Below are 6,760 nucleotides of genomic sequence, written 5' to 3' on the forward strand. Positions count from 1 at the left end.
ATCAGTTTTCCATGGTAGCTATTCTAAATATTCACTACTCATCTCAAGCAATATTTCCCCATTCAAGCAGATTCTCTCACCTTTTACTTCACTGTTGGACTTGACTTTCCAGCTTTATCCTGGTGTGTGTGTGTGTGCACGCATGTGCAAGCATGCACACTTTTCTCTTTCCCTCCCTTCCCAAACTCATCTAATTCTTAGTGTTTTGTTCAAAATCAATAATTCCACTGGATTGTGTGTTTAGGAATTTCATGTCCTTCATTATCCTCATAGGCAGATAAAATAATATAAGACAGTAAGAAGGACTCTTTCCCTCATTTTAACCAAGGAGAAAGATGAATATAGATATAAATGGGTCAAAGGTTTGGTAGAAAGAAGTTGAGAGAGCTTTCATCTAACTTCTGTTTTTTAATATGTTAACTTTTGTTCCATTGTCTGTCCTTTTATTCCCCATTGAATCCTTCGGGAAACTCAGCCCTGAATCAACTTAACTGTCTATTGCCTCCATTCTTATACTTGAGCACAGTTGGAAAAAAAATTACACCGCTGTGTAGATTGGTATCACTTATAAATTCATGACCTCTTATCTCATTGGAACACTCAATGTTACCTACATATTCTGTGTTCACTCATGACCTCTTTCCCTCAAGCTCCAAATTGGCTATTTCAAACTTCCTTTTCAACTACCTCCCCACTCACTCAACAGATGACACTATCTGATACTTCACATGGAAAACAGAAGTCAAATGAAAGATCCCTCATGCAAAAAGGAGACAGTTATTAACTCCAAGGAAACTATAAAGTTGTACAAGAAAGGAGATTAAATTATAATATACTATTTAGTTTGGAAGTAAATATTCCTAATATCGTAAAACTGTGGTATAGCTTATATTTGAAGAATTGAGAGAAGGTAACTAGTCATTATCTTCCATATTAAGAACTCAATAAATAGTGTATAATATTGGCTAACTAAGAAGTAAAACTATGACATATTATTTGTAAACATGGAGATGAATAGGGGCACCTGGGTGGGTCAGTCGGTTAGGCATCAACTTTTGATTTCGGCTCAGGTCTTGATCTCAGGGTCATAAGATAGAGCCCTGCGTGGGACTCCAAGCTCAGTAAGGAGTCTGCTTGAGATTTTTCTCCCTCAACCCTGCCCCCCCATTCTCTCTCTCCCTCTCCCTCTTTCTCTCTCTCTATCTCTCTCCAAAAAAAAAAAAAAAGATGAATAGGTAAATCTTTAAAAAAATACACAGGCTAAATAACAAGAAACAGCTTAAAAAGTTCAGAGTTGTCTTTAAAAAGGACTTGGGAGGAGGGAACAGAGGACTGCTGTTTTATGTTAATAAGTCTTTTAGTATTAGGGACAGCCCCAGTGGCTCAGCAGTTTAGCACAGCCTTCAGCCCAGGGCCTGATCCTGGAGACTCAGGATCGAGTCCCATGTCAGTCTCCCTGCATGGAGCCTGCTTCTCTCTCTGCCTGTGTCTCTGCCTGTGTGTGTGTGTATGTGTGTGTGTGTGTGCCTCATGAATAAATAAATAAAATCTTTACAAAAATAAGTCTTTTAATATTATATAACTATTACTTTGAAAAAATAATTTTCAAAAAGTTACAGTGAACTCTTTTGCATGGCATTTTGGAGGCAGAAGGCTGGCTGCTTTAGGGTGAATATAAACATCTCTTTCCCAGCTACTGGCTGCCAGAAACTCATTGAAGTGGACAATGAGTACAAACTTCATACCTTTTATGAGAAATGTAGAAGCACAGAAGTTTCTGATGATGCTCTGGGTGAAGAATGGAAGGGTTACATGGTCTGAATCAGTGTTGGCAACAACAAATAAGGCTTCCTTATGAAATAGGGTGTCTTGTTCCATGGCTGTATCCACCTGCTGCTGAGTAAGGGGCATTCCTGTTATAGACCAAGGAGGACTGGAGAAAGAAAGCAAATATCTGTTCAAGGTTGCATTGTGGGTGCCAGTCTCAGCGTTCTCAACTTGGTCATTGTAAAAAAAGGGGGCCAAAGATTATTCCTGAACTCATTGATGCTGCTGTGCCTCGTTGCCTAGGCCTAAAAGACCTAGCAGAATCCACAAACTTTTTCAGTCTCTCTAAAAATGATGTCCTCCAGTATTTGTGAGAAGGCTCCTAAACAAAGAAGGTAAGAAACCTAGAATTGAAGCACCCAAGATTCTGCATCTTGTTATTCCACATGTCCTCCAACACAAATGTCAGTGCATTGCTCTGAAGAAACAGCATACTAAGAAAAATAACGATGAAGCTGCAGAATATACTGAACTTTGGGCTAAGAGAATAAAGGAGGTCAAAGAAAAATGCCAGGACCAGATTGCCAAGAGATGGAGGATGTCCTCTCTGAGAGCCTCTCCCTCTAAGTCCAAGTCCAGTAAAAAAATGAGATTTTTCTAAGATTAACCAATACATAATATCAGATATCAGAAAAAAACAGTTAGGATACAGAGAAGTGAGGAGGGTATGATTCATTGTAATGGGTTTGCAGTGAGTCTATCAACTTTCACTTAGAAAAATTTCCACTACCTTTTAGTTATGGCTGAATCTCACCTACTTTATGATTTTCCTCTGATAGAAAACTTGGCAGAAACTGTTTTCTAAAAAGAACTGGCTCCTTTAAATAGATCACAGTGGGTGTACAGAGCGGTTTCAGAACCTTGGATAGGAAATGTCACTACACAGCTTCTTTGGCCACCAAAAGCTCATAGATGGAGACAGTTTTCCAGTTAGGCTGTTTTTCAACATTTGGGTCAGGAACCACAGAGACTTTCCTCTGGGGTCTGGTATTCTCTTCCTGGGCCTTATATTTGTTACTTTATACTTTTAGCAAATACTGCCAAAATAGGAGACCCTTTTGTTATCTGGTTCACACAGGACCAAACTAAAGAAAAAAAAAAAAAGATAGCTATTGAGCATTTAAGATGTGTCAGACACTGACACTTATAGAGGAAGTCTGTGAGAGAAGTGTATATTCACAGGGAAAATATAGGAATTTAATAAAGGAGGTACCCAAGGCAATGAAAAGTACTATATTGGGATTCATAACCTCAGCTCCCTGTGACTCTCTCTCTCCCATACTCTGTGACCTTGAGCATGTCACTTCCCCTAAATTTCCTCTTCTATACAATGAAAGGATTGGACTAAATAATTCTCAAACTTTAGGATGCATTGAAATTACCTGGGGTGCTTGTTACAAAGGCAGCTTCTTGTGGCCTCACCCCCAAAAGTTATTGAATTAACTGGAAGTTATGTGGGTGGGGGGAGCAGAAATAAATTTTTTAATAAGCTCTTTTGGTGGGAACCACTGTTGAATTAATTAATCCTGGGCTCCATGCTATTTTCCAGCTCTAACATTTTATGACCTAGTATCCAGGTGGCACTGATAAGGATGTGATTGAAAGGGGAAGCAAAGGTTGAAGGAAAGATTTCTATAATTCATTAATTCACTGAATCAGGAAATATTTAAGTGCCTCTTACATACCTATTGAATAGGTATTCATATGAATACCTATTCAATAGGTATGAATAGCTTACGTACCAAGCTATTATGTCTTTTCTGTATGAATAGCTTACGTACCAAGCTATTATGTCTTTTCTGTATATGTTTTATTAATTTTTGGTGACTTGGGAAGGAATTGGGAAATAAAGAATGACATCTTTTAATGTCTGGACCAGTGCTTAGTGATGTACACATGTAGAAACTAATGTAAGAGGTGATAAGATTATTCTCTATAGCTACAGAGTGAAAATGATCCAAATGTCTATCAGCTGATGAATGGATAAACAAATTGTAGTGTATACCTATAGCGGAATATTATTCATCAATAAAAAAGGAATGCAATACTGATACTTGCTACAAAATGGATGAGATTTGAAAACATTATGTTAAGTGAAGGAAATCAGATACAGAATGCCATGTATTATATAATTCCATTTATATGAAGTGCTTAGAATAGGAGAATCAAAAGAGATAGTAATATTAGTGGTTGTATAGGACTGGGCTTGGGGCATGGAGGTGGGTCAATGGAGAGTAACTTTTAAATAGGCATAAGGATTCTTTTTAGAGTGATAAAGAAGTCTCTATTTTAGAATGTTTCAACTCTCAAGATAATGGCATCTCTTTTTCATTTTTGTGTTCCCAGCAATTAGTCAGTGTGTGGCCCCTGTTGAGATATTACTGGATGTTTATATAATAAAAGAATGTCTTCTGCAGTGTTTCTCTTGAGCACTTAGAGAGGCCCTAGCTAGTTTCCTTTGTGTAAATAGGATCCTGGGCCTGCCTTTGGACCCCAGTGTTCCTGAAGTAAATATGCAGATTCAGCTCCTTGCTATATACACACGAGGCATGCAGCACATGAATTTTCAAATACCTAAATATTAATCTCATGCCAAAACCTATTAACTAATAGCTGGTCTATAAACCATGTGAAAAGATTAGAAGCATATATGAAAGTGTCCTCCCCATCACAAACCATTGCAGAATATAGATTGAAATTTAATCTAATTTTTCTCAGTTTCAACTCTCCTATCATTTTTATTAGTCTTCACAGTAAAAGCTATTCAGGGGGCCCACACAGCAGTGAAAAGATTGGCTTAGCCATTTATGTGCCCAGCATTTCTAAATGGCTTAGAACGTTCTTAACAAAGATCATAATTTGAACTTTTTGCTCTTTTTACTTCTGAAAATTAGGACAAAGTAAAATCATATGTCTTGGGACTAATCAGAAATTGAAGCCCAGAAACCCATTTGCTTGGTTTTGGAGAGCATATACATGTTGTTGGTTATATTTGGAGATGCATAATTGAAACACTTTTACATTTGTATAGCACTTTTAAAACTTTTATAGCCCTTATATACCAAATATTTCATTTGAGCCTCAGAACAGCCCTTCTAAGATAAACCAGAGCATGGTACTAAAATCATAGGGCTCAAAGGCATCTATAAGCAAGTAGCTTAACTACCCAGCCCCCTTGGCAGGTGCCAAAACTGAAATGCAGAAAAGGTCACTGGTTGGCTCAAGGTGGTACTGCAAGCTTTCCTACATGAGGCATTCACTTTATAAATGCCTAATGACACTTAGAGGTAGAAAATGTCATTGAAACCACTGTAATGCTGGTCAAGGTTGGCAGGAAGGATTAGAACCTGGAAGTACCTGCCTTGGGGTCCTAAGCACAGACTTCTCTCTCCCTTGGTACCCTTTATACACATCAGTTTGACTTTTTCCTATCATTGAATTTACTATAATCCTCTAAATATATATACCTCCTGCAGCCTCCAAAGCAGTTAAACTCTTGTCAGTGGACATAAAATTTCTTGGTCTGACAATCTTACTTTTATGTCGCCTTCAGTATTTCAGGTTGCCTGAGGTGCCATATTGATTAAGCTACATTCTAGAGAACTAAATATATGTAGAATATTATATGGCTCCCCTACTGAACACAAAACTTTAAATTAATGGGTCTCTCTTGTTGACACTGTAAAGTATGCAGACCTGAAATACAACTGTAATATTCCTTGCAGGACCATGTATTTACTTGTAATGTCTATAAAATGAATGGCTGTTCAAATGTAGAAGCTATGACAAAACACGGATGTTTATATAGGAGGTGACACAATGGAAGAAGGATTACAGTGAGGACATGTAAAGTGAGAAGCCAAAAAGGGCTGGGAGAAGAAAATCATAAAATAGACCAGTGGCAGGGCAACTTTCCACTATGGAGGTCACAGCAAAATTCAATCAGCACATCAATCCTGAATATGGTTAGAGGTGATCATGTTTTGCTTTGTTTTTATATTCGTGTTTTGTGCCTTTCTGTGTTATCAGGTATAACTGAAATTGTGTCAGAAGAGTAGAGCCAGGTAGTTTGGGAGATCAATTAGAAATGCTGCACCTCACAAGGCATTTGTAAATGGGGGAGGTAGAGGGAGATCTTTTTTTTTTAATTTATTTTTTATTGGTGTTCAATTTACTAACATACAGAATAACCCCCCGTGCCCGTCACCCATGGTAGAGGAAGATCTGATGCAAATGGTGCTGAAAGTAGCACAGAACAAACCCTAGTTTAAGAAAAGTGGCTCAAGTAGGTTTTGGTGCACATATATTTTCCCTCTTGCTCTTTTGGCTCCTCCAAATCTCCCCAATAGATTTTTCTGCCTTTAAAATACACCTCTTGCCCCCACCCCACCCTAATTTTCAGTAAACAAGTTTCTCAAGTCAGTATTTTGAAAGATATTGCTTAAATTAGTCTAAATTTCCAATGTATCCAGCTCCTCCCAGTTCTTAAATTATTACTATTAAATTAAACTGCTTATTGGCACTGCAAAATTTCATTTCCTGCAGTAGCCAGCTGCCAGGTCACAAAAAAAACTTATCTGAACACCCTGAGAATTTTCTTTGGGCAGTAAAGTCAAGCATCTTGGTATCATGTAAGCATTAATTTTTAATGCTTTAATTTGACCCAAAGCATTTTGTTGTCTATGATGGGCTTCCCACTTATTTTGCTTTGGAAAAATCTGGAGTCTAAGTCTAAGCATTTTCCCCTTAATTCTAAAAGCAGTTTTCTGTGTTTTTCTCTTAAGTAGGACTGAGGACATTTGACTAAGAAACTTGTGCACCTCTTCTTTTTTTAGTTGCTGTTCTCTTCACTCATGAGTTAATCCGTCTTAGGTTGTTGAAAAACAGCTCCCCAATTCTGAACACAGTGAAGGGAAGGGTAGCATCCTTTCAG

At 37.8% G+C, this 6,760-nt stretch overlaps 1 pseudogene; it reads left to right on the forward strand.

Annotated features, from left to right (window-relative positions):
• The first annotated feature begins 1,632 nt into the window (after positions 1 to 1,632).
• LOC100683569 lies at positions 1,633 to 2,428 on the forward strand (annotated as a pseudogene).
• Positions 2,429 to 6,760: the final 4,332 nt, after the last annotated feature.

Source organism: Canis lupus, chromosome X (genome assembly GCF_011100685.1).
Source record: "Canis lupus familiaris isolate Mischka breed German Shepherd chromosome X, alternate assembly UU_Cfam_GSD_1.0, whole genome shotgun sequence".
Taxonomy (NCBI): domain Eukaryota; kingdom Metazoa; phylum Chordata; class Mammalia; order Carnivora; family Canidae; genus Canis; species Canis lupus.